Below are 11902 nucleotides of genomic sequence, written 5' to 3' on the forward strand. Positions count from 1 at the left end.
TACAAGTTTATTTCTGAATTGAACTTTACCCAATACATCTATGGTATGTCAAGCTACAAATTAAAGATGTTAAAGGAGAACTATGAGATGAGTGATTTCCACTCCCCTCATAGTTCTAGCCGACTTGTGACAATGAGACTGTCACAGGTCGGCTCAGTAGATCGGGAGGTGAGCGAACACATACCAGGTTCGCTCACCTCTCGATCCTGTCACGGCTCTCTGCCGTGACAGGGGGAGGGCTGGATTCCCCTCTCCCCGCTCCGATCTGCCAGCGCTGACTGGCGGAACGGACGGGGGAGGGGCGGGTACAGCTCGCTCTGCCTCTAGATAGGCAGAGCCAGCTGTCACTTATGCAGCTGGGCGGATCCCGTCATCTACGTCGGATCCGCTCCGGCTGCGGCGTCTCAGTATACCGCGAGCTGTAGCTCGCGGTATACTGAGCTTAGGGTAACGGGAGGACGCTAGTTTGTGTCCTCCCGTTACCCTAAGGAGAACTATGGGGAAAAACACTGACCCCATAGTTCTCCTTTAAAGATCAGCAGAGCAAAGTAAAGCCCTCTGTGCACAGCCTATTAGCAGGAAATGAAGACAGGCTGTTCCTGAATTCTGGCAGTGTCAGTGCTGTGCAGTGATGGAATCACAGTGCTTCCGATGTAACACAACACAAAGGGCTGAACAAGCCCTGATAGGGACTCTAATCTAAAGAAGATGCAGAATGAACAGAAGAGAATCAAGTACTCACCAGCCATAAAATTATATTGGAGGCCCATCATAACCAATATTACCCTATCACTTGCCAAGAGATAAAAATTTCTGCTCACCCAAAATTGATATTTCAGTTATGGAATGACCTTGACGGAGTCATTCACCCACCAGTTATCTCAAATGAACTACAGCCACATGCAGTTTAAAGTCTTATTATTCCTGCAACCATCCGAGTTCAGTCCGAGAAATTAAAAGTTCAACAGTAAGATTGAGACTACGGCAGGTGGGAGGAGCTAGGAACTCATGAACAAGGATCTTGCTTACAGAGTCCCAGAGAGACATAGATACTTGTATCACATGCCCAAGACATCAAACCAAAGTTGAAATAGTAATTTTGGGTGGGCTGACACTTTCATTATTCTCAAATGGCTTCTAAACAGTACCAAGCAGAAAGAGATTGGATTTTAACAAGCCATTACATCCACGGCAGCTGGAAGGACTTCTTCAGTGATTGTGATTGTTTGACATATAGAATGGAATCAGTTGGTTTTATTGAGGTCTGCTCTGGCTTACTGCAGCACTGCAGTATAGTGTCTGCAAAAGAAGATTGGAGAGAAGATCTATTAACAACTCTTAAAAGCGTTTAAGTACTTTATCAAAGCTTGCGATGTTCCAAAACAATATTTTCATAAAATACTTAAGACAAATAGTATGGATAGAAAATTAAACATGCCTACTTGGGTCAATGCATATAGTAATCGCAGAGAAGTTATAGTATAGAAAAGACAGGAGATGGTAAACTTGTAAAAGCTGAAAGGGCAAAATGCTTTTAGCAGTAATATCAACATGTCCAGACTGTACGATGAAACAACCTATTAAGGAGGTCAGCATTACGTGTTTAAAATGTTAATGAATTTTACTGATTACTATAACAGCTTTATATGGAAACCCAAGGCATGCTTTATCTTATATAAAGTAGCTGCATACCATGCAGAGGCTTAACTATGAAAGACTCCTACAAGAAACGTTTAATGAGGCCCCCCTTTCTCTGAAGCAGCTTGCAGTGTCAACTGTGACAATATGGGGTCGATTTAAAAAGCGTTCGCATTAGGGTTGCAACAATGCCGATACTAGTATCGGTGCTGATGCCGAGTATTTGGGCGAGTACTCGTCCTAGCCAGATACTTCCGGTATCAGGAAGCCGGGCAGCGAGTCATTACACGCTGCCCGGCTTCATGATTGGCCGGAAACCTGGTGACACTTGTGACGAGGGAGCATGGAGCCAGCTTCCCCACAAATCAGGAAGCCGGGCAGCGTGTAATGACTCGACACCCAGCTTTTTGATCGGCTGGGAAGCCGGCTTCATGCTCCCTCATCACCTCATAATGAGGGAGCATGGAGCCGGCTTCCCGGCTAATCAGGAAGCCGGGCGCCGCGTCATTACACGGTGCCTGGCTTCCTAATTAGCCAGAAAGCCGGCTCTATGCTTTCTCGCCACCTAGTGACGAAGGCAAAAAAACCCTTATAAAGTACGGTCCAATTTCCTCCAACAGGGAAACAAAATTCTTCCTGATTCTCTAAGGTAATTAGATATTCCTTAGATCAACAATCTCTGGTGTGAATACTTATAAATGTTAATAACCAGTTATGTTCTGTGCACTTAGGAATGCATTTCGCTTTTTTATAACAGTCAACTGAACTGGCTGGAGCTTGTTCCACATTTTCAAAGCTCTCACGCTGAAGAAGCTGTTTCCATATGCAAAGGTTAAACCTCTTTTCCTTCAGATGCAAAGAGGCGCCCTTGTCCTTTGCAATGACCCTACAGTGAATAACTTTGCACCGTTTACTATATGGACCATTTATGTATTTATACATAGTGATCATATCCCCCGTTCTCAATGGAGAATAAATTCAGTTCAACTTCAATCTTTCCTCATAGCTGAGCTCTTCCGCACCTATTATCACTTTAGTTGCCCTGAAATGTATCTCTGCATGGAAGACTGACAGACTTATTGATCACAGAAAATCTCAAGAGTGACATTAGAGATTTCCTTGTGTGTAGAAAAGACAAAGGAGATGAATGGAACATCTGTCTGAGATCTCTCCTATCTATGTCAGCAAAGCCTAGAACAGCTTACACTGAATTCATCATAGCTGTCAATACGGGGAACTCTCGACAGGCTACCTCGTTAAAATAACTTAGGCCCAGTTTGTGTTGGGGCTTATTCACACAGATGTGCAGAGCCTTACAACATGCACCTCCATGAAGAAACCTGTGCCCAGGAGGAACAGTTGGTGCATGAAGCTGTGTACAGTATCTGTATGTATGTGCACGTTTGCGTCATCATGTGGCTGCGTGCAGTCATGTCCTGTGATTGAGTTGGTACAGGGGGCCCGATGCAGCAGCAGCATGCTGACCTGAACATGCACATACATACAGATATGAATGCATGCCCTTGTACACAGACGGTCTGCGTGGCATAGCTATCATAATTAATACAAATTTTTTTTAGTTTTAGAGTAGAGACTAAATAGAACCTGTGTCGGGATTCATTCCCTCTCTTTGTCCTTGTGACCATTATCACTGAGACTGGAAGTGAGGGAAAATCCAAAATTTTGAGTTCCCACCAGAACAGTTATAGAGGGGAAATCTTCTGTTGAGGACACTTCCTACAGTGACAACTTTCTAAGAGTGGATTTCCCTTACTTTGTTGAGACTTTCTGTCACTTCCTGTCTTAGGATGGCTCTACTCCATGGGAGCAATGGAGCCACCCTTGGACAGTAGCACTGTCACCCTGTGCAGCGGGAGGTGTTACAACCTCAATTCTAAAAAAGTTAGAACGTTATGAACGTTATGTAAAATCTACAAAAAAACAGAATGCAATGATCTGCAAATCTCATGAACCCAGATTTTATTCACAATAGAAAATAGAAAACATCGATTGTTTAAACTGAGAAAATTTACAATTTAAGGAAAAATAAGGTCATTTTTAAATTGATGGCAGCAACATGTCTCAAAAAGTTGGGACAGGGCCATGTTTACCAGGGTACACCCTCCCCTCTTCTTTTAACAACACTCTGTAAATGTCTGGCAACCGAGACCAGTTGCTGGAGTTTTGGGAGAGGAATGTTGTCCCATTCTTGCCTGATATAGGACTCTAACTGCTCAACAGTCCTGGGTCTTCTTTGTCGTATTTTTCGTTTCAAGATGGGCCAAATATTTTCAACTTGTGAAAGGTCTGGACTGCAGTTCAGCACCCGGACTCTTCTACTGTGAAGCCATGCTGTTAGAATAGATGCAGTATGCGGTTTAGCATTGTCCTGCTGAAATATAAAAGGTCTTCCCTGAAAAAGACATTGCCTGGATGGGAGCATACAATGCTCTAAAATCTAGATATATCTCTCAGCATTTGTGGTGCCTTTCCAGATGTGCAAGCTGCCCATTCCATATACACTAATGCACCCCAATACCATCAGAGATGTAGGCTTTTGAACTGAGCGCTGATAACAAGCAAGAAGGTCCCTCTCCTCTTTAGTTCGTAAGACGCGGCACCCAAAGTTACCAAAAAGAATGTAAAATTTCGATTTGTCTGACCTCAGAACAGGTTTCCACAGGTTTTGTGAAAGACCGTTTAAATTGAGCTTTGGCCCAGAGAAGACAGCGGCGTTTCTGGATCATGTTCAGATATGGCTTCTTATTTGCATGATAGTGCTTTAACTTGCATTTTTGGATGGCACGGTGATCTGTGTTCACAGACAGTGATTTTTGGAAGTATTCCTGAGCCCATGCAGTGACGTCTATCACAGAAACATGACTGTTTTAATGCAGTGCCGTCTGAGGGCCCGTTGATCGCGGCATTCAATATTGCGTTTCAGCCTTGTCCCTTGTGCACAGAAATTTCTCCAGGTTCCCTGAATCGTTTGATGATATTATGTACTGTAGATGATGACATATTTAAAGTCTTTGCAATTTTACATTGAGGAACGTTATTCTGAAATTGTTTGACAATTTTTAGATGCAGCTTTTCACAGATTGGTGAACCTCTACCCATCTTTACTTCTGAGACACTCTGACTCTCTTTTATACCCAATTATGTAACTGACTTGTTGCCAATTCACTTAATAAGTTGCAAAATATTCTTCCAGCTCTTCCTTGTTAGTACCACTTACTTTGCCAGCTTTTTGTTTCCCTGTCCCAACTTTTTTGAGACATGTTGCTGCCACCAATTTCAAAGTTACCTTATTTTTTCCTTAAAATGGTAAATTTTCTCAGTTTAAACATTTGACATGTTTTCTATTTCCTATTGTGAATAAAATCTGGGTTTATGAGATTTGAAAATCATTGCATTCTGTTTTTATGTAGATTATACACAGCATCCCAACTTTTCTGGAATTAGGGTTGTAGATTTAGATGGACTTGACTCCAACTAACAATTTTTGAGCAGCTACAGCAACTATCTGCCACTTTTGCTGGACAGCTTGGTCTGTTAAAAGAAGTAGAACAATAACAGACTTACTGGCCAGATCACCAGGTGAAAATAAAGCAAAAAAAAAGACTACAAAAGAAAACCAATGCCGTCCCAACAGCTAAGGATTGGTAATCTGCAACATATTACATGTTTGCTTTTGGGTTCAGATATACTTTAACTACCTGCTGTCCGGCCGTTGTAATTAAACGGCCGGACAGCGGCTTCTTGAGGGCGGGTGGGCGTTTTTAAAGGCGGCGGTGGGCATGAGCGTGAAACCGGCTTTGAATGTAAACAGCCAGCGATGGCTGTTTACATACAAGCGTTCGGGCGTCTGTAGAGACGCCCGATAGCTTGTAATATGCAATACTGAAAAATGGCCTGGTCAGGAAGGGGGTATAAACACCCCGGTCAGCAAGTGGTTAAGATACTTTAAGAAAATTATCAATGCATTAAGCCTAATATCCATGATTGAAGTACAAGCTAAATAATGCGATAATCAGTAATGGGCACAGCTAAGGCTGAAGGAAGATCTCCAGCCATGTTGGACAGTGTCAGTAATAATAAATAATGAATCATCATTCCATCCTCCGGGATTGAGAGCGTGACTCACAACAGTGAGCATCAAACATTGTTGAGCCAGATGGCTGAGGCTGTAAACCCTCTCTGTGACGTAGAAAGCCTTCTACTCCTATGACACAGCAAACCAATTGTGGGTACAGTATTCATCCTCTACAGGAGCTGCCTGGGAGCAATTTTACTCATCTCTCCCAAAAGACAGAAAAACACCCCCAGGCTAAGCATTATGGAGATGATTATGCTCTTCCTAGGCCACATGGCTGTTCCTTTCACAGCATAAAATGAAAGATGTATAATTTTACAGCAGCTACTTCAGCTGTCAACTGCTAATCTGCACCAGCTGCATAGCATAGTAGCACAAATGTGATTTTTCGCTTGAAATACTACTTGGAAATGCTACATTTTGTCACAGATAAAAAGATCAGACCATGTGACCCAGGCATACATATTCTCTAGGACAATCAAATCTGTCAGATCTAAATGCTGGAAACCGCAGTTGTTGTAAAAACAATTTTCTTTGCCTCTTGTTGGAAGGTAAGAGAACAACTGGCACCAAACAAACAGGCCCAGCAATAAAACCTGATGCTGGAATCACACAACTTGCATTGCATTTAGCACGCCTTCACACATCCTAGATGTACTTAAGTTGATGTGTTTTGATGTGTTTTTAACGTGTTGATATGTGTTTTTATTTATACTTATATTTTTTTCCGTTATGCATGTTGCAGGATGGTGTGAGTCGTTGTGTTGCATATATAATCAACGTGTTCTATTTTTGGGCAGTGCACACCAATGCAGTGAGTTGGTTTGAATTAGGACAACAAGAATTTGTCTTGTCCTTGCTTTGGGGTTCGTTGAGCAATGCAGGTCAATGCAGCCCAACGCAAGGGGTGCGAATGGGCCCTTATTGCAATGCACTAGTGGGAAAGTGGGAAAGGGACAGCACCTTTGTCACAACCAATTAATTTTGCATGAGTTGCAAAGCACGTTTTTGGGCACGTTCTCACCAGTGTGTTGCAGTAATGGATGGGCGCTAACATGCAGTGTTCATGTGTTCACTCACCTCATAGTTCTCCTTTAAGGCAGTCTATTTATTTCATATGGGCTGTCATTGCACCGCACTTTGAATGGACGTGCAGCATGGTTCACATCAACGTGTTAAGTTGCACTAAACTGCAAGCGTTATCTAGATGCTAATGAAGATTAATGTGTTACCCTGCATTGTGGTAACATGCGCCAACAAAAACCCATTAATTACACATATGTGTACACTCTCATTTACCTTCTAAAAATGTAGTGCTTAATGCCTGGATATCCAGTTGCTGGTTCTAGGCACTGTCATATGGTGGTTAGGGGTTATGTCCAGCCCTATGCAAATACCAGCTTTGTAAAAGTAATGAGCAAGTCTTCAGCCATAGATAGGAAAGTGGGAGGCATGGTAAATGTATGGTGGGTGAGTGGGTACCTGCGGTATAGATTCAGACTTACTTTGAACTTTTTTTTTTTCATTAATAATTTTTTCACTTTACAGATTACAATGGAGGTCCTATATAGTAAACCAAACTTAAGATGGATTTGCTGGTCACCATGGTAACATAACCAGATCATATTTCTTATAGATGGAAGTGATGAAAGACTGAGTAGCACCTACTAAAGAACCATTTACTGATGTGCATGAATGGCATTTGTGAGTCAGGAAGAGGGGGGTGACAGCTGGCAGATGGTATGTTCCAATCTGAACCTATAAACTCTGCAGCAGCAGCTGTGTAGAATGTCTACAGAGAGGACAGAAGCCTTTCTCATGTTAATGAGGATATTTAACTCATTGACTTTTATGCACCCCAACTGGATACAAAATAGTACATTATTAATCCAATTCATGGACCTGCATCAAGCTGGAATTAAACAGTGTAAAACCATAAGACTTTCTGTGTTTCTTTTAAATGTCCCAGCTTGCTTTAAACGCAAGCAGCTCTTATATCTATTTTTTTGTAGTATGAGTAGCTGCTGTAGTAGAAAAGTAGTGTAATGAGCAAGCTCAGATTGACAAAAGAGGCTCTGTTAACATAAGGCACATGGTCTTTCTAGTAGAATGACTGACTGCATAGAAGCAGGTAGAAGCAAGTGATACAACAAAGAAGTAATACAAGTGTTAATCAAGCTGTAAAGCCTCTTCTATGGAGCTTTATAAGGGAGATATGGCTTCTTAGTACCTGTTCTATATCAAGTGAGGCCAAGAAAAAACTGCAATAGGTCCTAGTGCTGCAAGGATTTGAATGGGGACAAGCAGATCTTGATGTTTTAAAGTGGAACTACACTCATAAAATAAAATAAAATGCTAGAAGGACGCAAAAAGTCTCTACTGCCAAAAAAAGCAATCTTCCTCTTTCTTCTAACACTTTTACATTTTGTGTTACACTGCATAGGGTACGTGTAATGCAGTGTACACTACTGGTATGACATCATTGGCCACCCAATGCCTGCGAAGGAGCAGTGTGGAACCTGAAGAAACCATTGGGAAAGAAAAGGGTGGCACATTATGGCAAGAGTCTACTCCCACCAAACTGACTAGTTCTGCTTTATGCCTGAAAAGCTCTTGAAAGGAAACGTGTCATGAGAGAAACACTGAGACAGCTGTTCCTGATTTCTACTTCAATAATTTAAGTTAATGACCCTGAGTTCTGCAGGTATAAGGATACCTGACATGTTCCAAGGCAGTATTGAAGCCATGAGATCAAAATAAGCAAGGCACTCCCTGGGAGCAGATCTGTCATTATGACAGTTCTGTTCCCGAATGTCAACTGCTTATTTGGTGAGTGAGTAGGGGGTAACAACTACCCCTTATTCATTCACAAGGGGGTAGGCGGCATATGGGTGCCCCCTTTGTGAAAGGGGGCACCCAGATTCAGATAAGTCCCCCACAACCACCAGGCCAGGGTTGTGGGGAAGAAGCCCTTGTCCTCATCGACATGGGGACAAGGTGCTTTGCCAGGGGGGTACCAGGCCACATGCCCTCCCCATGTTGAGGGTATGTGGCCTGGTATGGTCCAGAAGGTGGGGTTGCACACTCCCCCCCCCCTCTTTTCTGCTCTGCCAGGCTTCTGCTCAGATCAAGGGTCTGATTAAGGATTTTAGGGGGGAACCCATGCTTTTTTGATGTTGGGGTCCCCCCTATAATTCTTACCAGAGGTAAAGGAAGCTGCATGCTTGCCCTAAGCGGGATGACTCCTTAAATTTAGCTTTGTTGGCCTGTATCCAGTCTGGGCAAATTTAATACTTCTGTGCTCTTTTGGTTTGCCATAAGATCTCTGTTATTGTTTGCATCTGCCTGCTGCTGGGTGTGACCGGGCCTCCTGTCAGGGGGAGAGTGAGTTAAGTGAACCTGCAGCCTGCAGGTGGTCAGGCATGGAGACCCAGTCGAGTCTGCAGCTGTCCAGCCAGGGAAGGGTGACGCTGTTCCTGGGATAAAGAATCAGGGATGTGCTGGAGAAGCTGGGATTGGACTTGGATTTCATGGGAAGTCTGGTGTCTAGCCCAGGGTGTTCTGTGCTATATCTGCTAATCAGTTAAAGTTTTGCTATACACAGTTTTACTGCAATCGGTTTAAAGGCTCTCTGCTCTGTGAAGCTGGGGAGTGTTCGGTGAGTCTGGAGTCTGTAGTGTCCTAGATGTCTGTAGCCCTTTACCCTCTCTCCCATGTGAGCTGTCGGAGGAATAAAGTCTTAAAAAACCCTTAAAGTGACTGGCACCCAACTTTACATCTGCATCCCACAACCGGCTAAGGTGAAACGTCATCCCACTCAGACTCTGGGGTCCCTTACATGCCTTTGGCGGTCAGGGGTTGCTACGTGAGTTATGTGGGACCTGTGTTGAGTTCATATCACGGGGGACAGATTGCATTGTATGTTGTATTTGTACAGTTTATTGAAATTCTAAATAAATATAATCTTTAAATTAAAAAAAACCATGCCAGGAAACAATTTGCTTTAATTCAGTTCCAACGCTAGAACTAAGTCTCTCCAAACAAGGAGCTCATCCTGTCAAACGGTCTTCAGGCTCACTTAATAATGTACAGGTAACCGAAGACTGCCGGTGACTCAGAGTTCAGGCAGCACAAGAATAAAAGAGGATTGTTTTATTTACTGAGCACTCTGAGAAATTAGCAGTGATTGATTGGCTGTGCAGATGCTGGGGGAATCTGTCCCACAGGCACCATCAAGAGTCGTTGTTATATTTTATGCATGACAGAAGCATAATAATGAGCAAATTGCCCACCCTGGGATGTAAGTGTTTCATTTAGGATGAGGGTCAGCAGGTGTGATGGGGACATGGACACAAAAATTAGGTTTTAGCGCAGACATATACTTTACATGGTGGTCATTTCATTAGGACACCTACAGGGATTTTCATGTACTGCAGTCTATAGACTATTGCATAGAGCTTGATGATGACAGATGTCAGATGAGAAAGGCCAGACTTGTTCATGCTGATGAAAATTCACAGATGTAGAGTGGTCACTGGTACATTTACCCCACCGGCGGATTTACCCTTACCCCTTGTTTTGGCGACAACTGTGAATAAATCTAGTAATGCCGAAGACAGCAGTAGAAATTTGAAAGGGATTCTAATCCTTCTCCACTCTAAAGGTGCCCATACACCTTACAACCATCGCAAGACTTTTGTCTTGCGATGGTTGTAAGCTAATTAAAAGCTCGTACGATCTGCCCATCTTGGACAGACAGATCGTACTTGCGATCATCGCAAGCCCGCCCCCCTCAGATGACTGCAATGAGGGGCGGGCTTCCAATGACTGCAAAGGGGCAGTGTGCGCGTGCGCACACTGGCCCGTTCGGCAGTTGTCGAACAAGCAGGCCATTAACCCGCCGAGAATCGTACGATTCTCGGCGGGTTTTCAAGCCTGCTTGTTCGACGGAAGACGTGCGACCGTACAGTAGAAACGGTCGCACGCCTTCCATACACTTTGCGATTATCGTACGATCGCGGGATTTCCCGTGATTCTCGTACGATAATCGTACAGTGTATCGGCACCTTTAAAGAAGTTTGGGCTATAGATACTCTTTAACCCTTTCGGTGCCAGAGTGTTTTTGCACACATGTTATAACCCACATTTTATGCCTGAAAATTACTTAAACAAACAAGAGAACAAAGGGTTAAAGATCTCAAAGCATTGTGCACTGGAAAAGTAATATTGTCCCTCTTTCACTTATCTGCACATTGACATCTATTCTAACCACTAGAAGCTGCCGTAGAGTCCTATGTATAATCTGCTCCAAAAAACAGCTAAATAGAAAAGAAACATTGACAAAAACTATTTTAGGATTGCGGTTTGAATGGGAAGACATAAACATATAGTGGTGGCTTCTCAAACTGAACTGCGAAAGTGGAACTACACTTTAAATTCCATAAAGCAAGCCATGTATACACCTACAGTCATCTTCCTTTCAACAAATAAACTTCCCTTGTCATCTGACACTATGGAGAACAAAGCCCTGGCTCCCACCTGTCACAGACAAGCATCCGACAGGTCAGAGAGAATTCTGTCACAGACGAGGAGGATTTTGCTACCGGCACTTCCAGATGGGTGAATCGAGACAGCGCCGGCCGTGAAGTGATGCCGACCGACAATCTTAACTTCCACAATAGGCAAAATAGACTCACAAGTAAGAGGCTCATTTTTGACTTAAAGGGAAAGTACTGCAGATGCTGGGTTAAGATAAGATGTACCCAGGTGATAGTAAACCTACAAGAAGTAGAAAGATGTAAATTACTAATGTAATGCCCTGTTTTGTTTTATCGTTGTATGTTGGTTTGCTATGTATAACGTTCGTTGGTTTGCTATGTAAACGGATAAATGTTTGAAGAGAAAAAAACAGAACCTGCTGCAGCAAAAATGGCATTTACAAAGAAAAAGAAAAAAAGCATGCGGTCCCCCCTCTCAAACAATGTTTGGAGGGACCCCATTTAAAAAAAAAGAACAAAAAGCGTGGGGTTCCTCCCAAAAGTCATACCAGACCTTTAAGGTCTGATAGGAATTTTAGGAGGGGCCCCATGTAAAAAAAGTAAGTGGGGTTGTCCCTCAAAGTCATATCAGGCCCTTAAAGTCTGGTAGGAATTTTTCCCCCCCCCAGAC

Source organism: Nanorana parkeri, unplaced genomic scaffold, assembly GCF_000935625.1.
Source record: "Nanorana parkeri isolate BGI_ZX_2015 unplaced genomic scaffold, ASM93562v1 scaffold127, whole genome shotgun sequence".
In the NCBI taxonomy this organism is placed as follows: Eukaryota; Metazoa; Chordata; class Amphibia; order Anura; family Dicroglossidae; genus Nanorana; species Nanorana parkeri.